Below are 26739 nucleotides of genomic sequence, written 5' to 3' on the forward strand. Positions count from 1 at the left end.
TTGAGACAAAGTCTCGCTTTGTTGCCCAGGCTGGAGTGCAGTGGAATGATCTTGGCTCACTGCAACCTCCACCTCCTGGGTTCAAGTGATTCTCCTGTCTCAGCCTCATGAGTAGCTGGAACTACACGCATGTGCCATCATGCCCGGCTTATTTTTGAATTTTTAGTACAGACGGGGTTTCACCATGTTGGCTACGCTGGTCTCGAACTCCTGACCTCAAGTGATCCCTGGCCTCCCAAAGTGCTGGGATTACCAATGTGAGCCACCCTACCCAGGCTGCAGTTTGACTCTTTTACACTCATTCCATCCCACTTTTAGTAAAAGTTCTCAAAGAAAACTCCTGATCTAGGAAGATGCTGGAGGTGCATCCTCTCCTTGGAGGTTTTGGACTGTACTGGGGATATACTGGCTTAAATAATTTAGGAAGGGAACATTTATAGAAATATATGAATAAACATGGTAGATGCTTTAGGTACATTAACTGATTATGTATTAATACATTGACTCATTGTACACTAACCCTATAGTGACAAGTATTTTTAGTTCTAAATTACAGGTGAAGAAACTTAAGTCAAGGGTGATTAGGTTATGTTCCCAAGATCACACAGTCAGTAAGTGAGTGGAGTTTCAACTTAAAATGCAGGTTTGTCTGACATCACATTTGTGATGGTTAATTTTATGCATCAACTTAACTGGGCTAAGGGATGCCCAGATAACTGGCAAAACATTTCTGGGTGTGTCTTTGAGGGTGTTTCTGGAAAAGATTAGCATTTTAGGCAGTAGGCTAAGTCAAGATCTGCCCTCACCAAAATGAGTGGGCATCCTCCAATTCACTGAAGGCCTGAATGGAACAAAAAGGTGGAGGAGGAACCAGCTGTCTCTCTTTTTGAGTTGGGCTATGCATCATCTCCTGCCCTCAGAGCTCTTGGCTCTCAGGCCTTCAGTCTTGGACTTAGAGTTACACCACTAACTCCCTGGTTCTCAGGGCTTTTGGCCTTGGACTGAATTACACGACTGGCTTTCCTAGGTCTTTAGTTTGCAGAAGGAAGATTGTGAGACTTCTCAGCCTCCATAATAGAGTGAGCCAATTCTCCTTCTCTCACTCTCTCACACACACATATCCTATTTGTCCTATTCCTCTGAAGAAACCTGACTAATACAACATTCTTCTTGAATATTTCCACAACCTCTCACAGTAGGTTAAAGTCTATACCCAAGTGAATTTTTTTTCTCTTTTAACTATAAATAGTTTTGTTTTGATCCTTGAGGAAAACGGATAGCAAGGCAGATACATCCCTCTGGTGAGAGGCTTTCATGGACTCAGAGAAAGCAACTCAAAACACCCGAATTTAGCCTTTCCTCATATGACCCATTTTCCATTTGTTGAAATCAATCTTTTGTTTCCTTTAGAATCCTATTTATCCTCCTCAATTCTCCATTCTTCTTTCCCTACAGTTATTTAAAATATGGTGACCAAATGGAGGTACAAAAGGTAGAATATAATAGCTTAAGTATCATACTTCTTTTTAATATAGCCCACCTTTCTCGTTTTAAAAATTGAATTAATATATATTTTCTATAAAAAATTTGGAAGTATGGAAAAGTGTAATAGAAAAAAACTATCCATACATTTTGTCCAGAAAACTCCACCTTTGCTAGTCATCTGGCCTATCCTCAGTTTTCAAATATGATTTTAAAACCTAGTTAAGACTATATTCTATTTAATAATTTAAATGATATTTCAAGAAAATAGAAGAGGGTAATAAAACTCCCTAAGGGGTGGAGCCCTACAATCTGACTACCTGTGTTTGAAACCCAACACTGTCTTGTCTGAGAAACTTGTGCCCTTATTTGCTCATCTGTAAAATGGAGATAAGAGTACCTATCTCATAGGATTGTTTTTGAGGGTTAAGTGAAGTAGAACTTGTAAACATTTTAGAACAGCAATGGCATGTATTAAGTGCTTAACAAATGTTAGCTATTATAACTGCCATTCAACACTCACAACAAAACAATGACACAGTGTTCGTATTTGCTTCAGATATTTCTTTCTTCTTTTTTCTTCTTTTCTCCATCCCCTTCATCCTTTTTTCCTTTTGGAAATAAAGTATTAATGATGCTGGTGAAACCCCTTTTACATTCCTTCTTAATATTATTTTCCTTCCTTCTCCTTGAGGCAATCACTATTCTAAAATTGGTTTGTACCTGCTGTCCATGTTTTTATAATTTTACTACATTGGATGTATCAATTGTGTATAAATTTTATATCATGATTTTCCCCCACTTAACTGAAAGCATTTTTGTAAGCATTTCCCCATCAGACATCTTTCATAAAATAATTCTTTGTGTCAGGATAATATACATTATTTACTTTCCCTAGTATTAAATATTTAGGTTTCATTCATTTTCTTTTACAAAAAACATGGGTGAATATTTTGTCCTTGAATATTGTTCTTACATATTTGTATACATCTTTGATGATTTCTTCAGGTACACTTGATTGGCATCAAAGAATACAAACATTTTAGTAATTTGTAGTGATTATAAAATAATACATAATTATGGAAAATTGAAAACACAGAATCTGTAAAATGAAAGGAAAATATCTGTTATGCTGGTGTTAGAAGACAATTACTGCCAACACTTTGATTTATTTTCTTCTAGTAATACTCCTTCCATAAAGTGCACTTAAACTCTTCCCCAACCCCCTGCACATCATACTTGAGGATACACTGTTATTTTACTTTTTTATTTCAATAGCTTTGGGGGTACAAGTGGTTTTTGATTACATGGATAAGTTTTTTAGTGGTGATATCTGAAATTTTAATGCACCTGTCACCTGAGCAGTGTATATTATACCCAATATATATAGTCTTTTATCCATCACCCTCTTACCAACCTTTCCCCTTCAGTCTCAAAAGTCCGTTATATCACTCTTATGCCTTTGTGGAGGATATGTGTTTATTGGATTTGTTTCCAGCTTTTTCCATTAACATTATATCATCACATTTCCTCAATTCATTTAGTATTCTCTAGTAAATGTAACTTTTAATATGTACATAATCCTACCACATGAAGCAGTACAATTTATTTAACCATTCCTCCATTTTGGGGCACTTACGTTACTTCATTTTTAATTATATTAAAGGATAGTGAGTATTCTTGTATAGAAACTTTGTGCTCCTTACCTACCAGTTCCTTAGAGTCCTAGAAGGAAAAATTACTGGGTTAAGGCATAAACATATTAAAGGCAGTTAATACATATTGCCAAATTATCCTCCAGAAATACATGTTCTCCTGAGTGTATAATCCACAGCATACATTTGCCAGAATTATTATCTCTTTGATAATTTGATACAGAAAACATATTACATTAATGTTTTCATTGATGGTTTAAAATTAATTTAAAAAATTTGCTACTTGAATTCATTTGGATTTTTTTTTCTAATTTTGTTTGTGCTTAGATAGTCTTTTAAAAAGGGGTTATTTATACCACAATCTGATTTAAGTTAAAGAAAATAAATCTGTGTATATAGTATCATTTTGGCTATGGCTTTTGTTGATACAGCTAAGGCTTTTGTTGACTTTTTAACAAAATTCAGTTCAATTTTCAGGTATACACTGCGCAAAGTGGAAAAATGATTATTACCTAGTGATTGTAAGCTATTTAAACTCATTCTTGCAAAAATTTCATTAGAAATTTTCTATTAAAGTATATTTTTAAATAAAACTAATTTTAAGAGTAAATTTATTGATCAGATAATCACAGATCTTTTTTATGGATGGGACAACTATGAGAAAATTATTTATTGAAAGTGGCAAATTGTCCCACTCTGGAAAATCTACAATTGTCATTTGATCCAAGTGCATTGACTGGATGACTTTTATTTTTATAAGGAAAGAAGCTGTTTTCAATTTAATAGTCATGTTGTTAGTTCCTTTCATGACAAAATAATAACACAATTTGACTCCTAAAATTCCACATGAATTAAATAATAAAGCATATAAAAAGGAAATAATAACAAAATATAACAAAATAAGAAAACATAGGCATCTGCATGATTTTGTGGAGATACACGTACTTCTAGATATAAAAAAGGAAGAAATCACAAAATAAAATGTTGCTACATTTGAATACCTAAAGATGACAATCTTCTGCCAGAAAAGCTACCAGAAATAAATTTAAAAGACTACAAAAACGTATTTGTAAGATATATGATAAACATACACAAACCTTATGAAGATTGCTAACAAATTGACAAAAAATGGAACTTCAATAAAATGGCTAAAGTGTGCCAGTGAAAAATTCTCACACCCTGACATGAGAAAGAAAAATGCAAATAGCTAGTAGATATGTATGAAAATAACTCAATGTCACTAATAATAAAATACATTTAAAAAATAATAGCATTTTCTCTTCTACCAAAATGGTAAATATCAAAAGTATTATAATCTAGGGTGATGTGAAATAAATACTCATAAACTGCTGGTAACAACTGCTACAAATTTTTTGGAAGGAATTTGTATATTATTCATCAAAAACTTTAAAAACGCACATACCATGTGATCCAATGTTTTCCCTTCTAGAAAGGTATCATAAATTATTTAAAGATATGCACACAGATTATGTTCCAAGGGCATTCTTTCCAGAATTATTAATAACACTGAATCCTCAATGTCTAATATCTAATAGTAAATTACATATATCTAGAGTAGAAAATATTATACAATTATTAAAGTTGTGTTGTTGGAGACTTTAATGATTTGAGAAAATATTTATGTTGTTAAGAAGAAAAAAAGCGTTTACAAATTATTAGTCCAGTTTTGCAGTACACACAGAGTTAAAAAAAAAAAGCAAGGAGATTCCTCAACATGTTAATACCATTAACAATGTTGTCTCTGGGTGGTAGGATCTCTAGTTATTTTTATATTCTTCCTGATACTTCTCAATATTTTCCAAAATGTTTACAAAGAACATATATTGTTATTATAATCAGAATATATGTGTGATACACAAATCTATGTGTGTATACATACACACAAACACATATACAGAGACTGTTATGTGAAAATTTTGTTAAAAGGACATTAGAGATAGTGCCACAAACAAATGTGCCACAGGCCAACTTACAATGAGTGGGCCAGGTGGATTTGTCCAGGTATTCAATAATCAGAAATTTGGATGCTTCTTTTGAAAAACACGATAACTCACCCATTTACAGAATGTTAGATCAAGAAGGGATCTTGAGATCCCTGCCACTGAGGAAGGCCTTGTGTCCATCTTGTTCACCAGTTGGTGCCCATCACCTAGTTCAGTATGTTTTTGAATGAAAGAAGAAAAGAAGAGCACCCCAATCATTGTACAGATGGAGAAACTGTTTCCTCCAGAAAACACAGGGCTTAATGCCCAATGTTACACATCTCCACAAAATAACACCAATAGCAGCAATAATTATAGCTACTACTACTGCCAACACATGTCACCTACTGTGTGCCAGGCACTCTTCCAAGTGCTTTAGGGACATCAACTTACTTAATCCTCATAATAATCCAACGTGGTGGGTATTATTTTCATTAAATAGGTGAGAGAACTGAGTCACACACCACGTCTACACCTCAGTCCTTTTTCTTCCCCGCCATTTCATGCACACCCTAATCACCTAGAAATTCGATCTGACGCTAGCCAGCACGGATCCTTACAAGGGACGTTCCCAGGGCGCATCTGCGTGTTTGTGTGCAATGAGGAAAGTAGGGAGCTTTTTAAAGACCCGCCGCCAGAAAACAATGTCCTGATGTCCTGTATTTACTCTAGCTTCATCCCGGGAGCGCCCCTCCCAGTGGGCCAGGGGACCTGAGATACGCGACTCCACGGGGTCCCCAGCCTCTCTCGCCCTCTAGCGCGAGGCGAGCGCCGCGCAGCCTCTGGGGACCCGCCGGGCTGGGCCGCAGCCCCAGTCCGCGCCACCTGCTCCCCAGCTCCCGCATCCGTCCCCGGCCCCGCGTCCCGCCCGCGCCGCGCCCGGCCCCGGCGGGTCCCTCCTCCGGCGTGACGGGGATCACCGGCGGCTGGCTGCCCTGGCACGCGTGCGCAGGCGGAGCTGTTCAGCGGCGGACAGGCAGGGGGCGAGGGAGGCGCGAGCACGAGAGGCACCAAGCAGTCGCGGGACCGGGAGCCGGAGCTTGCCGCCGCACCCAGGGAAGGCTTTCCTTGCAGCCGGGCCGCCGACCGCGGGCGGGACGAAAGGATGGCTGTTTCCGCGCCCGCGGCCGGTACGGGCAGGCGGCCGGGGGCCGCCGGCGGAGGCTCCCCGCCGCGGGCGCTCGCCGCCCTGGAGCCCCGCCTGGATTTGCTGCTGGGCGCTCGCCGGCTGCCAGGCGGCCTGGGCTGGGGACCTGCCCTCCGCCTCCAGCCGCCCGCTTCCTCCTTGCCAGGAGGTGAGCAGCACCTGGTCCTCTACCTGGAGTTTGCGGGGGCGGGGGGAGAGCGCGGAAGATGAAGGCTGAGAGCGGTGCCTGTTTATTTCTGTTTGCCATCCCCATTTCCTTGCTTGGAGAACAGGGGCTTTCGTTTGCTTCGAGGGGTGAAGTTGCCCGCCGCGGTTGCTGGCCCGGAGAGGGTGTGTGACTTCGCTGTCTCTCGGGGGATGCTTTTCTGTCCGCGCTCGTGTGTTTTGGGGGCTCTGCGGGACTTTGCGGCGTCCTTTTGGAGAGCCAGGTTTGAGGACCTGGGGTCGAGGGAAAGATTTCAGGAAGGGGAGGAGACTGGGGAAGCCCCACCAGTGGGATTTGGAGAACCATCTCATCACAGCTTTTCCAGAGAGCCAGACACAGACACCGGAGGATTTCCCGCTCCTCTTCCCCCTGTCTCCACTCCTCTGTCTCTGCAAACGCCTTCGTCCCTGCACTCCCCTGCCCTCAGCTTCCTGAATCAGGCCCTGTGGGTTTGCTAAGCCAATGTGTGGTGTCACTTAGCATCCTTCTGACAAAATGTGGATTTGAATTTGGAAAAAGAAAAAAGAGTATGTATTTGGTAGAGAAGAGGCAGGTTGATGATGGGGAAAATTAGAAAAGACAAAGTGAATATGCTCCTTTTGGGAGGTGCTTTATCACCTGGCTGAAGTGTTGCCGCGATATATTTTATAGCTTGAGATTATTGTTGATTTGCAGTCAAAAGGATAAGCTATGGGTGATGAGATTTTCTCTGGTTTTAGAAGAACGAGACAGTGTGCCAAAATTTACAGGGGTGTCATTGGTACTTGTATTGGGTGTTTATCTTTCCATTTAGTGTTCCAGAAAGTGCATCCTCTTAATGAAAATCAATGAGGGGAAGGAAGCAACATTTCTGACCTAATTTGATTGTGTTGGGAGGATATATGGAATAGATACTGTTTTTGGGAAGATTGTTAGGAATTAGGGCGATGGGTCATTTTAATTAATGTAGCAAAAATAGATTAGCCAATAGCCCCTCTGGGAAGAAAGGCCAGACCCTGTTCTTTGCGTATGTTGCTATAACTTCTGAATTTCACCGAGACTTGAATTACAGAGTATCTGTGTTCTAGACATCATCCATCATCTATGGATTTTCATCTTTCTCTCCTACAGTACAGGTTCCAGGACAGACTGAAATGAAAGAGAATCGGATCAAAGGCTTGTGTGTGAACACACAGCAATGTTGTAATTGGGGAAATCAGGGCAAGAGCTCAACAGCTGTGTTTAATTCTAGGGTTTTTTTTTTATATAATGAGCTAATCTGTATTCTACAACTTTACGTATCACCTGGGAATAATCCATTATTCCAGGTTTCCACAGAAAGCTGCTTCTTGGACATCTCGGATTGAATAGTTGTGACAAGATAAATTTTATCCTCCAGCCCCCAACTTCTAATATGCAGAATGTATGTTTCTAAACTGAAAAGTCTTAAGCTTCTCATAACATCAATTCTTAGTAATGAAAATCTGCTTGAAGTAGGTGAAGGTCAGGGCCAGTAGAGATGATGCCTTTGGTCTCTACAACTAGACTAATCTTTTAGATGGACACATGTCCTACACATGTGTACCTAAAAAGAAGAGTCTGCAATCTAAAACAAAGATTGAAAGGAGGGGCAGATAGATGACAGAAGGTTCAGGAAGGCTGGGTTCACTTAATCCCAGGTCCTTATTGCATTGGCTTTAGAAATTGCGTGTGACTCATCCTTTCAGATCTGAAATTTACATTTTCTTTCTGAAAAATGAGAATAAATACAATATATAGGAGGACGCTATTGAGCCTGCCTTTGGCTGTATGTTTTTATAAATGGTAATGCACAGATCCATTTATGTTCTTCCTGATGACTGACAAGTAAGAGGACCTGCTGGGAGTTAGAGGTTCCTTGGAAGTAGAAGAGGCCTAGTGACCTCCCAGTGGTTGACTCTATTTAATATCTGATCTAACCAGTGGAGCTAATTTACAGAATTGGTCATTGTTTTTCTCTGACGTTGTTTTTAAGAGGAAAGTGGGGAGGGCAAGTTATTTTCAGGCTTTGAAGGTAAGGGAATGTTTGTGCTGGGGGTGGGGAAAGGGTATCCTCTTGAGCTCAGCCCTTTCCTCTGAATACAGTTAATGGGATTGTGGGCCAAACGCCTGTGAATAAAGACACAGTTGAAGTAACTACTCTGTGTTCACTTCTGCTCGTTTATTGTTTCCCACTTTTTATTAACATTAAAGGAGACAAATGCCACAAAGGACAGATTATGCAGTGGGGAATAGAGTGAGGGCAGTTAAAGTGAGTGGTTTTTAGGCTGAAAGCTAAAACCAACTCTCAATATGAGAGAATGCTGAGGAGTATAGAAAAAGCTATAGGCCATTTTGAACCTCATTTTCCCTCAGTAGTTTGCGTCACCCTCATTTATTAATACTTTTATAGAAGTAGTCATGTTTAACAAAGTTACATAAACTCTGATTTTCCTGCCTGGTTTTAGAGGAAAGCAACTAAAGGAAGAGAATTGCAGAGAACTGGCCGCGGAGTCATCCAGTTATAATTGCCTGAGTTCAGAAAAAAGGCCCTGCAAAAACTAGGTTATGGGTAAAAGTTACATTTAGATTTTTGCAGAGGATTGGACTCTGGGGTGAAACTCATAAAATATAGGTTCCTTTGTCAAAGTCTTTGGATTATGGAGTCGAAAGGGGGAGAAAAATTGTGTTGGAATGTTCAGCTGGTGATCAGATCAGCAGTGTGGAAGCACATGCACAAACAGGAAGCGATCATTTGGGAGACAGAAATAAAAGGAAAGTCAGTGTGCCGGCAGATGAAGCACAAGAATAGGATGTGACTTTGGAAAATGGTATTCAAAGGAAAAAAATGAGGCCTGGACATTAGAAAGTATAGAATTCCTCAGGTTTTTGTATGGGGTGAACTTATAAAAGGTAAATCTTCTTTGGGTTTCTTGGCCTGTGTTTCACTTGTAAAATGTTATTAATAAAACATGACCAATTATTTGTATTATGAGGATGAAATGAGATTAATATAAGATAAAGGAGATATATAAATGTGAGGGCTGATTAGTGCTGGATTAGTAGAGCTAGATCCTGATGTTTTGGGAAGAGTCTACAGTGAGACTCCAGAGGTTCCTAGGATAGGCCCATCCAAGACTTAGCATGACATTTTTGACTCGGTGAATAATAGGACTTAATGGGGCTGCCAGAGCAAAAAATCATGAAGGCCAACAGATGATTCAGAGTTGCAGTAAGGTATCAGAAGATAGAAGAGTGCATGAGAGTAAAAAGAACAAACTAATTGGATTATGTCTGTATTATTTACATTTGGTAAATTAAATCACCAAATAGCTGATTCTTAGTTCACTGCTCTAAAATCTTGCATAATGCAATTCTGCTGTTCTCCTTGACTACTGAATGATGAGTTTTGCTAACAGTTTTTATTCCACATTCAGTTTATACCATGTGCTAGGCAAAATGTCAGATATGAAATTAGTGATTTAAAGAATATAATTTAATTGAATAAGGATGAGACAGATAAACAAACATTGCAATTAAGTGGTTTGAAGCCATGAAAGAAGCACGGGGCCATCATATCTACTGGGGGGGATCAGAAAAGGCCCTATGGAGGAAGTGAATGAGACTTAATTGATAAGTAGGAATTTGCCAAGCAGACAAAGGTCAGATGTGAGTGTAGGCTAGTTTGGGGGAAAGACATTTCAGGTGTAGAGCACAGATTGAAAAAGGGCAGAAACATTAAACGGCATTGTATTGTAATTGGTTCTAACTGGAGTACAGCGTGCAATGAGAAGCTTAATGAGGGATGAATCTGAAAGGCAGGCAGAAGCCTATCATAAGGGACCTTATATCACACTAAGAAGTTGGTCTTCATTTGGTAGGCAATCGGATGCAGTAGTAGGACTCCAAAAAGAGGAGTAGTATGCTTTAGATAGAATTGGCAGTGAATGGATGCAGAGGGTGAGAGAATGAAACATTCTAACTTGATTAGAGAATGGTGCCTTGTAACCTCCCTGAGAAGAAATGTGAAAGATGGGATAAGGAGCTTGGTTCTTATGTAGAGCTGTTGAGTAGAGCTGTTTTTATGTAGAGCTGTTGAGTAGGCAGTTAGGTATTAGGCCCTCTTCCTCAGGGGCATGGTGTGGGCTGGTGTGGTGACCTGTGAATAACTTGAATGAAAGACATTGTTGAAATTACTGGATTGGTTGAGATCATGCAGGGAGTGAGAACAAAGAGGGCTGAAGATAGGACTTGGGTTTTACCTACATGAAAGGGGACAGAAACCAAGGAGTTCACAAAGGAGACATGTAGCAGTGGCTGGTAAAGGAGAAATGTGAGTGTGGAGTTGTGGGAAAAAGAAAAGCCTGAGAAGAAGATAGGGCTCATTGTGTGTCAGTTGCCCAGTGAAATCCAAATAATGATGACTGAAGAGAGAAGATTGAATTTTGCAATTAGGTTATTGGTGCTCAGCACCAGAGTAGTTCCTGTGGGATGGTGGAGATGGGTTGAGTGTTAACTGGGAGGTGAGATGGTGGTGATGGAGTAGAATTGTGTTATGGAGCCTTACTTGATTTGGTAAGCTGCTGGGTGTTCAAAATCCATATAAACCACAAGACCTGTAATGGTCATGTTTTTTGTTTCAGAACTTGATGGGCACAGTTGAGAAACATCCTTTCTGTAGGAAGTCCCTGAAAGTCATGGGCTATGGGTGAAGCTGTCAGAGGTTCTAGACTCACACTGTTAGTGAAGGAGTTAGGACTCAGCCTTGGTTTTCAAGCAGTTAACGTAATTATTCTTGCCTGTTCATGCCTGGGGAGGTGAATTTTCCATTTCAAGTTCTTATGCTTAGAATCATTTCTCATGTTTTAGGCAAATGAGAGCAAGTATTCACACCATCAATATTTACAATGTAAAACCAAGAGTTGACAGATCTGTGAAGTGTCATATTTTAGCACAAGGGATGGAAATAGCAGAGCATAGTATAGAGTGGCACGTTTTCCTATCATAGTGTCTTCTTCAGCAGAGTCTTGCATCTTATAATAATTCTTTATTGTCAGAAAACACCAGCCACATTTTGGTTGCCTTTCTTTTCTCTTGAAGAAACCATGGATTATTCTCTTTTCTTTCTGCCTTTCATCATCTGTGTTCTATGTAGTATTTCAATATTCAACATATATTTATCATGGACTTATATAGCAGGTATTGACAGTGAATGGATGAACAAAACATAGGCCCTAGCTCCATGGAGCTTTGTAATCTCAGGGGAGTAGGTTTAAAACAAAACCACACATCATGCAATTACATTTGCCATAAGTACTATGATGGAAAATTTCTGTGTGCAGTGAGAATGAATAGCCATCCTAGTTAGGGCTGGTAGCAGGTGGATTACCAGGAAAAGATGTTTAAGGTAAGATCCAAAGGATAAGTAGGAGTTAGCTAGATGCAGGTTGTGGGTGATGGTGAGAGAACATCTCTTGACAGAGGAAGCCTCCTGACCTAGATCCATCCCTATAGCCTATCCTTTCCTGGACTAGTAAAAACAAAGGATATTTTCTCTTCTTTGAATTCTAGTCACAGCCTATTGTTTACTCACTGGCACATATATGCTGTTCCACAAGTGTTTTGCACACACAGCCCCCCCCCCCCCCCCCCCCCCCCCACCGCCATATAGATGATGAGTTGTGCTTTCTACAAGGGCACCGAGCTAAAGGGTTGTAAGAGAAAGAATCCATCCATTTCTCAGCATGCTTAGCTATATGTCCTGGCACAGGTCTGCATGTACCTGGAAAAGGGATACCTTTTCTCGTTCATATTCCCAGACAGGGGTCACTATTTTCTAAATCACATAAAGGCACCATTTGTTTTACCAGAGGCTTTGAATACACAAATGTTCTCTCTCCCCTAGTATATGATATGTTCATTGAGGGCAGGGATTATATCATCTTATTAGCAAACAGTAGTATCTTTTCATTTAAGGCATTTTGGGGATTTTAAAAATGAGTAAGACATATGTCCTTCTCTCTGGGAGCACTAATCACTGCCTTAAAAATATAGTAAGTGAATAGTTTCTGCTTTTCAGTTATAAACAGGAATTGATCTTTATGCTATATTTAATTCTAATGAACATCTCCTCTTGGTTGTGCCAGATTTAAGACCCTGAAATAAACCCTAGTGGTCAGTTCGGGCAAGGTGGCCCACACCTGTAATCCCAACATTTTGGAAGGCTGAGACAGGTAAATTGCTTGAGCCAAGCACTTTAAGACCATCCTGGGCAACATAGCAAGACCTTGTCTCTATACAAAATAAAAAAAATTAGCTGGGTGTGGTGGCATGGGCCTGTAGTCCCAGCTACTTGGGATGCTGAGGTCGGAGAATCGATTGAGCCTGGGAGGTTGAGGCTGCAGGGAGCTGTGATTGTGCCACTGCATCCCAGTCTGGGTGACAGAGCAAGACCCTGTCTCAAAAAAACAAAACATACCCTGTGATCAGAATATACTGAAGTTGATTCTCAACTCAGTTTACAACTCGAGTTGAAAGTAAATTTATTATCCTTTTTCAAAATGTTACTTTTATAAGCTCTTTTCTCTAGGTTAGTAGTCCACAAAGTGAGATCCTAGGACCAGCAGTGTCAATGTTAGTTAAGAACTTGTTAGAAATGTAAGTGCTTGGTTCCTGCGCACAACCTACTAAAACAGAAACCCTGGGATTGAAGCCCAGCAAGAACCATTGCACTCGGTATAAAGAAAGGAATTGATATGGTTTGTCTGTGTCGCCACCCAAATCTCATCTTGAATTCCCATATGTTGTGGGAGGGACCTGGTGGGAGTTAACTGAATCATGGGGACAGGTATTTTACATGCGGTTCTCATGATAGTGAATAAGTTTCATGAGATCCGATGGTTTTGTAAGGGGGAGTTTCCCTGCACAAGTTCTCTTCTCTTGTCTGCCACTGTGTGAGATGTGCCTTTCACCTTCTACCATGATTATGAGGCCTCCCCAGCCATCTGAAACTATAGGTCCATTAAACCTCTTCTTTTGTAAATTGCCCAGCCTTGGGTATGTCTTTATCAGCAGTGTGAAAGTGGGCTAATACAGAAATACAGTTTAGTTGCCTGAAATTCAGGGACCCATTTCATTGCTAAAATTCCCTAAACTGTCACCCTAGCTTACTTCTTGCTTCTGCAGGGTGTCTTAGAAACACCTTAAATAATCATATCAAATGGACTGTGAGATTCTCTCATTACCATGAAGTACACCAGCAAGCATTTCTTAATTATCTTTTTTTTTTTTTTTTTTTTTTTGAGACGGAGTCTCGCTCTGTCACCCAAGCTGGAGTGCACTGGCCAGGTCTCAGCTCACTGCAAGCTCCGCCTCCCGGGTTCACGCCATTCTCCTGCCTCAGCCTCCCGAGTAGCTGGGACTACAGGCACCCGCCACCTCGCCTGGCTAGTTTTTTGTATTTTTTAGTAGAGACGGGGTTTCACCGTGTTAGCCAGGATGGTCTCGATCTCCTGACATTGTGATCCGCCCACCTCGGCCTCCCAAAGTGCTGGGATTACAGGGTTGAGCCACCGCGCCCGGCCTAATTGTCTTTTATATGTCAGGAATTATGCAAGATGCTGGTGATAAAACAGGATGCAGAGAATATTGTCATCATTCGCCAGGAGATCATAGCCTGATAGAAGTCACAAATATGGAAATTAATAAGCACCTCTTTGAGATTGACATTAAAATAGAAAAATATGGGAATATTAAGAGAGTATGGTTAGCCTTCTTGGTGAATGTTTTCCAATGTTTGCTACTTATGGGAGAATGATGTTTACATTTTGGTCCAACTGCAAAGTAGTGTCTTGTTATAGTACAAGCAGATTGAAGGTATTTAAGAATCTGATGCAAAGGTGAGCCCTGCCACTGGTTTATGTGACCTTGAACAAATTAGCCCCTTTAAATCTTTTCTTGTCTGAAAATAGAGAGAGTAAAACCTGTCTTATCTATGTTAGAATTGCTGTGAGTTCAAGCTAATGCATTTGAAAGCGCTTTGTAAATTCTAATGCTGTCGCCAATATTAGTTATTATTCTCATGTAAGTGAAGACTAGTGTTTCTCAGGAGGTGCACTGAGTGTGAAAGACATGGGATATGGATAGGGAAATTTGTTTACTTTCAAAAATATTTTACAGGAGTACTTTTTCTAACAATAAAAGTTATGCGTTGTGAAACATTGGACCCAGTTGATTGTTCTGTCGTCACTGAAATTTACTTGGCTTCAAGCACCCCAAACTCTCTTGGTTTTTCTCTTAATCCATTGTAATCCCTCTCAGTTTTTGCCAGTTTCTTCTGACATCTTGATATTACCATGTTCCAGCAATTTATTCTTGGCCCTCCTGTCTTTTCTGTCATCCTCACACTCCTAGTGATGTCAGGGGTCTCTTGGCTTTAAATATCACTTCACGTGGATAGCTCCCAAATTTGCACCTCCTTTGTGGACCATCCCCTGGAATCCTATTAAGCATAGCCTTGATGTCACCACTTGTATAAGTACCTTAAATCTGATATGTCCCAAACTGAACTCCTGACATTTCCCCAAACCTACTCCTTGCATAGTTTTCTCCATTTCATTTAATGGCAACGCCTCTTCTTCTGGTTGCTCACGTATAGAACTCTGGAATCTCCACTGACGTTTTTTCTCCTACATCCATCCTATCGGCAAATCCTCTTCACAATAGCTGAATCAGAACTTCTCATCACTTCTCCTGTAATTTCTGGGCCATACCACCATTGTGTCTTGCCAAGACTATCACTGTAACTTTCCATCTTGATGTCACAGTGCAGCTCAGAGATAACATTAAAATATAAGTTTAAAACTATCATTTGTTTGTTCAATACCCTTCTAAGAATTCATTAATACAAGACTGTATCAGGCCATTCTTGCATTGCTGTAAAAAGATACCCGAGATTGGGTACTTTATAAAGAAAAGATGTTTAATTGGCTCATGGTTCTGGAGGCTTTACAGGAAGCACAGTGTTGGTAGTTGCTGGGCCTCTAGGGAGGCCTCAAGAAGCTGACAATCATGGTGGAAGGCAAAGGGAGAGCAGGGACATCCCATGGTAAAAGCAGGAGCAAGAGTGAGTGGAGTGGGAGGTACCACATATTTTTAGATGACCAGATCTCGATCTCCTGAGAACTCACTATTGCAAAGATAGCACCAAGTCGTAAGCATTCCGCCCCCATGATCCAGACACCTCCCACCAGGCCCCACCTTCAGCATTGGGGATTAAAATTCAACATGAGATTTGGGTGGTGACAAATATACGAATTATATCAAAGGTCCAACCTAATCTGACCTCCATGAAGCCTCTAATGTCACCTCTTTTTACTCTCCCTCTTTTAGTTTATTTTGTGCTTCTATGACAGAATACCATATACTGGGTAATTTATAATGAACAGTAATTTCTTTGCCTCCAGGTTCAGGAGGTAGGGAAGTCCAAGATCCAGGTGGGGACCTCCTTGCTATGTCTTACCATGGTAAAATACCAAGGGCAAGAAAGAAAGAGAAAGAGAACAAGTGCAAGATGGGGCCTGAACCCTATTTTATAAGGAACCTATTCCTAAAGTTTGCTGTCAGTCATTTATGAGGATGGAGCCCTCATGAACCAACATCTCCCATTAGGCCCCACCTCCATCACCACGTTTGGGATAAAGTTTCTAACATATCAGCCTTCAGGGACACATTCAAACCATAGAACTCCCCGTTTTTCATTTTGCTTCAGCCAGCCCAATCTCCTTGTTCTTTCTAGAATGTGTTATGTATGCTCCTTTCTCAAGACCTCTGTACTGGGTCTTTTCTGCCTGGAACTCTTTTCATTCAGGTATTTACTTGGCTTTGTCCCTCATGCACTTCAGGTTTCCACTCAATTGTCATTTTGTCGGTAAGGTTTTCCCTGGCTACCTATTTAAAATTGCAATCCCTTCCTCTCAATCTACATTTCATGCTTTTGTTTTTCTCTATAGCCCTTTTAACATCCATAATAATATATATTTTCATTGTTTATTTGATTTGTATGACTTCACATTCCCTCAATAAATTGTAAGCTCCATACAGATAATAGTTTTCTTTTTAAAAAGACACTACTATATCCCTAGCACCTTGAAGAGTGCCTGGAACTTAATAGGTATTCAATAAATGCTTGTTGAATGAATGTGTAAATTTAATTTTGGGCACGTAGGCTGTTTTTAATTTTATGTTGTATAATCAAAACAGTGTTATAATCAATGTTTGTTATAATCAAAAACAATGCAAAACACTGTCTGAATTTCTAATTAATTGAGATGATTACTTGTAGCAGAAAAGTTAGATTGAAGGACATAAACTGTATTCTCTGGACAGCACTGAAAACTGTTATGATCATTACTAATTTGATGGTAAAAAATGCTATTTCATTGGGACAATTGACATTTAAACATTTTTTAATTTTTAATTTTTGTGGGTACATAGTAGGTATATATATGGTACATGAGATTGTTCTGATAAAGGCATGCAATGTGAAATAATCACATCATTGAGAATGAGTTATCTGTCCCCTCAAGCATTTATCCTTTGTGTTACAATTAAGTTACAGTCCTTCAGTTATTTAAAAATGTACAATTAACTTACTGTTTACTATAGTCACACTGTTGTGGCATCAAATAATAGGACTTATTTATTTTTTCTATTTTTTTTTGTACCAATGATCCAACCTCCCTTCCAAGCCCCGCCCCCTCCACCCACTACCCTTCCCAGTCTCTGGTAACTATTCTTCTACTCTCTCTATGAGTTCACTTGTTTTGATTTTTAGATAGACAAATGAGAACATGTGATGTGTGTCTTTCTGTGCCTAGCTTATTTCACTTAACATAATTACCTCCAATTCTATCCATGTTGTTGCAAATGACAGAATCTCATTCTTTTTTTATGGCTGAATAGTACTCCATTGGGTATACATACCACATTTTCTTTTCTTTTCTTTTTTTTTTGATGAAGTCTCGCTTTTTCACCAGGCTGGAGTGCAGTGGTGCGATCTTGGCTCACTGCAACCTCCTCCTGCCAGGTTCAAGTGATTCTCCTGCCTCAGCTTCCCAAGTAGCTGGGACAATAGGTGCTCACTACCATGCCCAGCTAATTTTTGTATTTTCAGTAGAGACGGGGTTTCGCCATGTTGACCAGGATGGTCTTGATCTCTTGACCTTGTGATCCGCCCACCTCAGCCTCCCAAAATGCTGGGATTACAGGTGTGAGCCACTGAGCCCAGCTATACCACATTTTCTTTATCCATTCATTTATTGGGTTGTTTCCAAATCTTAGTTATTGTGAACAGTTGTGCACCAAACGTCAGAATGCAGATATCTCTTTGATATACTGATTTCCTTTCCTTGGGGTACATAACCAGCAGTGGGATTGCTGGTTTATGTGGTAACTCTATTTTTAGTTTTGTGAGGAAACCTCATACTTCTCTCCACAGTGGTTGCACTAATTTACATTCCCACCAACAGTGTAGAAGGATTCCCTTTTCTCTACATTCTCACCAGCATTTGTTATTGCCTGTCTTTTGGATAGTCATTTTAACTGGGGTGAGATGATATTGTAGTTTTGACTTGCATTTCTCTAATGACTGGTGATATTGACCACCTTTTCATATGCCTGTTTGCCACATGCATGTCTTCCTTTGAGAAATATCTATTCAGATCCTTTGACCGGTTTTTGACTAGATTATTTGATTTTTTTCCTACAGAGTTGTTTGAGCTCCTTATATATTCTGGTTATTAATCCTTTGTCAGACGCAAATATTTTCTCCCATTCTGTGGGTTATCTCTTTACTTTGTTGATTGTTTCCTTTGCTATGCAGAAGCTTTTTAACTGGATGTAATCCCATTTGTCCATTTTTGCTTTGGTTGTCTGTGCTTCTATGGTATTGCTCAAGACATTTTTGCCCAGACCAATATCCTGGAGATTTTCCCGAATGTTGTCCTTTAGTAGTTTCATAGTTTGAAGTCTTAGATTTAAGTATTTAATCCATTTTGATTTGATTTTTGTATACAGCGGGAGATCAAGGTCCAGTTTTATTCTTGTGCATATGGATATCTAGTTTTTCCAGCATCATTTATTGAAGAGACTGTCCTTTCCCCAGTGTGTATTCTTGGTGCGTTTATCAAAAATGAGTTCACTGTAGGTGTGTGGATTTATTTCTGGGTTCTCTATTCTGTTCCCATTGGTCTATGTGTCTGTTTTTATGACAGTACCATGTTGTTTTGGTTACTGTAGTTTTGTAGTATAATTTGAAGTCAGGTAATTTGATTCCTCCAGTTTTGTTCTTTCTGCTAAGGATAGTGTATCAGTTCTTTTTCACATTGCTGTAAAGAACTGCCCAAGACTGGGTAATTTATAAAGGAAAGAGGTTTAATTGACTCACAGTTCCACAAGGCTGGGGAGGCCTCAGGAAACTTATGATCATGGCAGCAGGTGAAGGGGAAGGAAGCACCTTCACAAGGCAGCAGGAGAGAGAAGAGTGAAGGAGGAACTTCCAAACACTTATGACACCATCAGATCTCATGAGAATTCACTCACTATCATGAGAATGGGATGGGGGAAACTGCTCTGAACATCCAATCACTTACCTCCCTTGACATGTGGGGACTACAGGTCCCTCCATCAACACATGGGGATTATAATTTGAAATGAGATTGTAGTAGGGACACAGAACCAAATTGTATCAGATATCTCTGGCTATTCTGGGTCTTTTGTGGTTTCATATAAATTTTAGTATTGTTTTTCTATTTCTTTGAAGAATATCATAGGTACTTTGATAGGGATTGCATTGAATCTGTAGATTGCTTTGGGCAGTATGGACATTTAAACAATATTCTTCCAATTCATGAGCATGGAATATTTTCCCATTTTTTGGTGGCCTCTTGAATTTCTTTCATCAGTGTTCCATAGTTCTCATTATAGTGATTTTTCACTTCTCTGGTTAAGTTGATTCTTAGGTATTTTATTTATGGCAATTGTAAATGAGATTACTTTTTTTTAATTTCTTTTTTGTAGTGTTCACTGTTGACATATAGAAATACCACTGATTTTTGTATGTTGATTTCTGTATCCTACAACTTTGCTAAATTTGTTTATCAGTCCTAATAGTTTTTTGGTGGAGTCTTTAAGTTTTTCCAATATAAGATTATGTCATCTACAAACAAGGATAACTTGACTTCTTCTATTCCAATTTGGATGCCCATTTTTTCTTTCTCTATCTGATTGCTCTATCTAGGATTTCTAGTACTATGGTGAATAACAGTGGTGACAGTGGGCATCTTTGTTGTTCAAGATCTTAGAGGAAAGGCTTTCAGTTTTTCCCCATTTGGTATGATACTAACTGTGGCCCTGTTTTATATGGCTTTTATTATGTTGAGGTATGTTCCTTCTATACCTAGTTTTTTATTTTTTTATCATAAAGGGATGTTGAATTTTATTAAATGCTTTTTCAGCATCAATTGAAATGATCTTGTAGCTTTTATCCTTCATTCTGTTGATTCAATGTATCACATTGATTTATTTGCATATGTTGAATTATCCTTGCATCCCAGGGATAAATCTCACTTGGTCATGATGAATGATCCTTCTAATGTGTCGTTGAATTCATTTTGCTAGTATTTTGTTGAGGATTTTTACATCAATATTCATCGGAGATATTGGCCTGTAGTTTTTTTTTTTTTTTTTTTGTGTCTTTGTCTGGTTTTGGTATCATGGTAATATTAGCCTTGTAGAATGAGTTTGGAAGTATTCTCTCCTCTTGTATTTTCAGAATAGCTTGAGTAGGATTGGGATTAGTTCATATTGAAATGTTTGGTAGGATTCAGCAGTGAAGCCATTGAGTCCCAGGCTTTTCTTTACTGGGAAATTTGTTATTATGGCTTTGATCTCATTGGTATTGGTCTGTTCAGGTTTTGGACTTCTTCCTGGTTTAGTCTCAGTAGGTTGTATGAGTCTAGGAATTTGTCCACTTCTTTTAGGTTTTCCAGTTTTTTGGCATATAGTTGCTCATAGTAGTCTCTAATGATCCTTTGCATTTCTGCAGTATCAGTTATAATGTCTTCTTTTTCATTTCTGATTTTATTTATTTGTATCTTTTTTTCTTAGTCTAGCTAAAGTTTTGTTAATTTTGTTTAACTTTTCAAAAAACCAACTTTTTGTTTCACTGATCTTTTGTATTTTCTTCATTTCATTTGTTTCTGCTGTGATTTTTATTATTTTCTATTAATTTTTGGGTTCAGTTTGCTGTTGCTTTTCTGGTTCATTAAGATACATCATTAGATTGTTTATTTGAAGTTTTTTTTTTTTTATGTAGACACTTATAGCTATAAACTTCCCTCTTATACTGCTTTTGCTGTATCCTGTAAGTTTTGGTATGTTGTATTTCCATTACTATTTGTTTTAAGGAATTTTTCAATTTTCTTCGCAATTTCTTCATTGACCTACTGGTCATTCAGGAGCATATTGTTTAATTTTCATGTATTTGTATAGTTTCCAAAATTCCTCTTGTTATTAATTTCTAGTTTTATTCCACTGTGGTCACAGAAGCTGCTAGATATTGTTTCAGTCTTTTGAATGTATTAAGAGTTATTTTGTGACCTAACATGTGCATTTCTTTAATCACTTGTGAAGGTCAATATTTTTTGTGTCACTTAGCTTTTTGTATTTCACTTTTTGTGAGATTTCCTATGTAGGTGTTTGCACCGTTATGTATACAAGCTCTTAGTATAATAAGGATAATATATATTTCCCTAGACTTTTTCTTATCTGTGTGTTTTGAGACATAAAATATCCAGAGAAAGCAATTATTTAGTCCATAAAAAGGTATATGGAATTACTTCCCTTAACATATCAAACAGTAATACATGTTAATTTCCAAAAAGAATGTTTGTTACGTAATACCTTATTAAATTGTTACAATATATGAAGGCTTTCAGGTGTTTGTCTGAGAGAAATGTGGAAGCAGCTACAAAGTTACCAAGAATTTTTGTGCTTGCATTGGTATTCTTTGTTCTAAGATTGTGTTTTAGATATTTCATGACTATTCATTCTCTGTTACTTCTTTTTCAGTTGCCATTCATATGTTTATTAGCTCATCTAGCATGTACCTCTCTCATAGGAAAAATTATAGGATAGTCTATGATGTTAGTACAGATGGGTTAAGTGCTATGATGGAGTCATTCACAGGTTGTATAGAAGCACAGAGAAGAGGCAACTAAATCAGACTAAAGGAACTCTGGTGTCAGAGCAAGCGATGTTTCAGCTGAGTTTGGAAGGATTTATAGAAGTGCTTTACAGGATGCACAGAGACTACCACATCTCACTCAAAGAAAATAACATGTATAACATCAAAGAGGAATTAAATAATAATATAATTTCAAGGGCCAACTTGAAGGACACGTGGGCAGTGGTGGCAGAAGGTGTCAGAGACTGAAGGTCTTGCGAGGCAAGCTATGAAGCGCTATTAACATCAAATTAGAAAGATTATTCTGTTGGCAAATGAAGGAACATAAAAGGGAAATCACATTGGATGCAGGAAGATCGGTTGCAGGATCACATTGGATGCAGGAAGATAGGAGACTCTTGCCTCTCTCATGGGAAGAAAATAACAAACAGAACTAAACACATGACAGTATGAATGGAGAGGGAGAGAATAGATGGATTTGACAGCTATTAAAGACATCTTATTTTCAGGAATCTGCAACCGAGCGATACATTTCAGACTACCATGACTTGTAAGTTTTCTGTCTAAGTAGATGCTGCTGTCTTTTATTGAGATAAAAAAATCGAGAGAAGGAAAAGGAGGAGGTCATGGTGTGGGAGGGGAGGCGGGAAATAGGATGAGTTCAGCATTGGACATCCTGAGTTTATAGTACCCCAGGCACGCGCAAACAGTGCTCTCCCGAAGACAGGTGGATGTACAGGAGTGCAGCTGAGAGACAACTTGGGAGCCATGAGTACATAAGAGGTAATTGAAGCCATTGATGTTGATGAGGTCACAGGCTCTGAGCGTATAGCAAGAGCACTGTGTTGAGGAGAGTGCTTAGGGAAACAACAGCATTTAAGAAACAAACAGAGTGAGAAGCATTTGAGGATGAAACTGAGAAGGTGCAGCCGGTAGAGAATGATTAGCATTAGCACAGAAGCAGACTGGAGGTTGATGGGAAGGAGACCCATAAATCTGGAGTATGATATAGGCAAGGTGATTTTTAATATTCAGGGCGTTTGCTTATTTTAATTTTTCAACTTTTAGATTTGGGGTACATTTGTAGGTTTGTTATGCTGAGGTTTGGGATATGAATGATCCCAGCACCCAGGTACTGACCATAGTACCCAACAGTTTTTCAACCCTTGCCCCTCCTTTTCCCTTTCCTCTCTAATAGTCTCTAGTGTCTGTTGTTGCCATCTTTAATTCCATGAGTATCCAATGTTTAGCTGCCATTTGTAAGTTAGAACATATGGTATTTGGTTTTCTGTTCCAGTGTTACTTTGCTTAGGAAAATGGCCTTCAGCTGTATCCATGTTGATGCAAAATACATGATTTTGTTCTTTTTATGGCTCTATAGTATTCCATGGGGTATATGTACCACATTTTCTTTATCTAATCCACCAATGATGGGCACCTAGCTTGCTTCCATGACTTTGCTATTGTGAATAGCTCAGCAAACCCTCTTTAAAGATAGGGTCTCCCTCTGTCACCCAGACTGGAGTGCAGTGGTACAATCACAGCTCACACAGTTTTGACCTCCCAGAGCTCCAGTGATCCTCCAACCTCAGCCTTCTGAGTAGTTGGGACTACAGGCACATGCTTCCATGCCTCACTAATTTTTGTATTATTATTATTATTATTATTTTGTATAGACAGGGTTTTACCCTGTTGCCCAGGCTGGTCTTGAACTCCTGGCCTCAAGTAATCCTCCCACCTCAGCATCCCAAAGTACTGGGATTGCGGGTGTGAGACACCATGCCTGGCCTACAGTGAGACATTTGAATTGTATTCTTATGGACAAGATGCATAGTATGGGATGAATGATGGAATATTAGGCAGATTCTTGGCTATTTGAATAAACGTACACTAAGATTATTAATGTATGTGATGCTAAACTGAAAGAACATCTCCAATGCAATACTTTTGGGCTTAATATCTAATTTCTGTCCTTTTACTGTTTTACTATTACCATTTTAAACAATACTTGGGTTTTGAGAAGGCATAACCAAATTTTGTACAGTCAGAAAGCTGAGAAGGATTCCTAATGAGTTGGAAAACAGAATTGGGATTCAGAATGATTCAAAAGGCTAGAATGATGGGCAATCCAACATAATTGATTTAAATGTAGACTGTTCTTTTCTGGTTCTGAAAATTAGATGTTCAAGCATAGAATGGGGAAATTTTACTTAAAAGTACTTCTGAAACCATAGCTGTCATATGGCTGCCAAAAGCAATAATGGAGGGTCTTGGGTTCTGTTTATATGAGCAGAATGCCTTGTTTGTGGAAGGTAGACATTTAAATTAGGTCATTAATTCAACTTAGGTACAATATTTGAAGAGGGATATTGACAAAGGATGACATTGGCTTGGGATGTGAATTAGGAAGATTAGTTGTTTGGAAAGTATGTCACGTGGAAACTAACCAAAGAAATTGGGGTTGTTTAGCTTAGAGTAGACTTGAGGGGGCCGTGACATGAGCTTCAAATATATTAAGTGCAGTCATATATAAGACGCGTTGCTATAATGCTCATTTAGAGGGCAAGATTTGGATTAGTGAGTAGTAGACAAAAGGATGCAAAATTTAGTTCGTCTTAGAAGGTGTTTTACATATGCAGAAGCCATGAGCTGTGTCTTTATACTCTAAAAATTGCAGAGCTGCTGCTTTGAATGGATTGCAAACCTAGGTTCCATCTATAGGAGCCATGAGTTCTAATTTACTGCACTTTGACTATTGTACTATGATGGATGTGAGGGGCAGTTCAATGACTGCTCAGGGTTATATCCATACCTACTGTGACTGGTGAGAAGATAAATATTTGACCTTGATGCTTTAGTCTTAGCTAGCACACTTCCTTTTTTTTTTTTTTTTTTTTGGAAACGGAGTTTCGCTCTTTTTTGTCCAGGCTGAGTGTAGTGGTACTATCTTGGCTCACTGCAACCTCTGCCTCCCTGGTTCAAGCTTTAAGCAATTCTGCCTCAGCCTCCTGAGTGGCTGGGATTACAGACACATGCCACCATGTCCGGCTAATTTTGTATTTTTAGTAGAGGCAGGGTTTCACCATGTTGGCCAGGCTGGTCTTGAATTCCTGACCTCGGGTGATCCAGCCACTTTGGCCTCCCAAAGTGCTGGGATTACAGTCGTGAGCCACCGTGCCTGGCTGCACACATTCTTATTCTGTCATACTTAGCACTTTATTCTAAGATTGCTACAGTGTAAAAAAAAATGCCCTTTGGTGTTTAAGCCAACCTCCTAAAGTTAGGAGCAGAAAGAACTGACGCTTTGAAAATTTAATGCAGACTTCTATTTGATAATTCTTAGGCATATCAATAATGCATACCAGGAAATAACTAAACCAAAATAATAATTGATGCTGAAACATATCTGGACCTGTTATGCTAGGGAAGTGCTTCCCTATCTAAAGAGCAGATAAGTATCAGAATCATTTACTCTAGGTTTTCTTTTATGGTCTCATTATTTTTTTTTTTTTTTACATTTGTCACCTTTTAAAGTTAAAAGCAATATATGTGCATTCCAGAAAAATGCAGCAGTAAAAGCACCCATAATCTCACTAAATAAGCATGCCACTTTTAACATCTTAGTATTTGTAATATGAATAATAATAACAATAGCCAGGTACAATTTTAAGTGCATTTTTATTTATTAACTCACTCCTCTCCCTGACTCTAATTGGTGAGCTTGAACCCCCCCCAGCTTGTGAATCCAAGCTGCTACACCAGGGCCCATACTTTTCACTGTCAGACTGTATTGCCTCTATTACATATATTAAAAGTCCTTTACATGTATTTCATTATCAAGGGACACATATGGTTACAAAATGGTAATATTATGTACATATAGTTAGGTAATCTTTTTTGGCATTTAGAAATATGATGTGAACTTACTCCCCTATTTTGATTCTTCAAGAATTTTATTAAGTGCTTGATATGTCTCTGACTTTGTTCCCTGAATAACCAGTTTTTACAAATAGTATTTTGAACAATCCATAATTCATCCTTTTTCTATTGTTTTTTATACCATCTATTGTGTATGTGTATACATAAAAATTTATAAGCTATTTTATATATAATATGTGCTATATTATATATATGCACATTTATTCAGTTTCTTTTGAGCTATTTTCTATACTATTGATTTTTTTGTGCCAAGATTGCAGAGTTTTATAATGTAGTTTTATATGGTGGCACTTAATTTTCTTTCATTCAAAGATTTCTCAGCTGTTCTCACTCATTTAGTCTTTCAGTTCAACTTCAGAATAATTTTGAAAAGTTAAAATTTTCTTGGATTCTGTTAAGCTCTTTCATTTATTTGGAAAAAATGTCGTATTTTAGTATTATCTTCACATTTAAAGAAATACAGTCCTTTTAGCATTTATTCAGGCATTCTGTATTTCTCACTAGCACAATCTTTGTATTCTGAACTATTTTATGTTACTGTTTTCCATGACATTTTCCCCCAACCATTTTACCTTTTAATTGATTTTTCCCTCATATGTTGAAAAGCCACTGGTTTTTAGAAATTAATTGTATATCTAGTTTCTTACAGGGCCGTCTTGTTAATTCTAACATTTTGTCAGCTAATTATCTTTGATTTTGATAACAAGTTCCATTTATTGAGTAGTTAATGTGGGAAACATTTTTCTCACAGAAGAAAAGTGTTTCAGAATGCTTTCAGAGATGAAGAAACTGAAGTTCAAAGGCAATTAATAACTTACAAAAGATGACAAAGCTAGTGAGCCATAAAGCTGGAGAGATCTCACTTTCCACTGAACTCCACTGACTGATTCTTAGAGGCCATTGATCGAATCTTATTAGGTGCACCAGGCAACTATTTACAGTTTTGCCCAGTAGCCAATCATTTTCACATGATTTCTCTTTTTCAAGGTAGAGATCCTTTTCTCACGAGTTTCAGAAATCTTTCATCTCCTCCAAGGTGAAAGGAGAAAATTCCACATTTTCACAAG

General features: G+C 38.6%; 1 protein-coding gene across 1 annotated transcript in view; it reads left to right on the top strand.

Moving 5' to 3' along the window:
- The first annotated feature begins 6051 nt into the window (after window positions 1-6051).
- ELAPOR2 (endosome-lysosome associated apoptosis and autophagy regulator family member 2) overlaps window positions 6052-26739 on the top strand; it is a 190053-nt gene continuing 169365 nt past the window's right edge. The window contains 1 exon segment of the mRNA XM_017851806.1: window positions 6052-6435. The gene's annotated coding sequence lies outside the window, so the exon portion shown is untranslated.

This window comes from Rhinopithecus bieti, unplaced genomic scaffold, assembly GCF_001698545.2.
Source record: "Rhinopithecus bieti isolate Rb0 unplaced genomic scaffold, ASM169854v2 scaffold_1558, whole genome shotgun sequence".
NCBI lineage: Eukaryota > Metazoa > Chordata > Mammalia > Primates > Cercopithecidae > Rhinopithecus > Rhinopithecus bieti.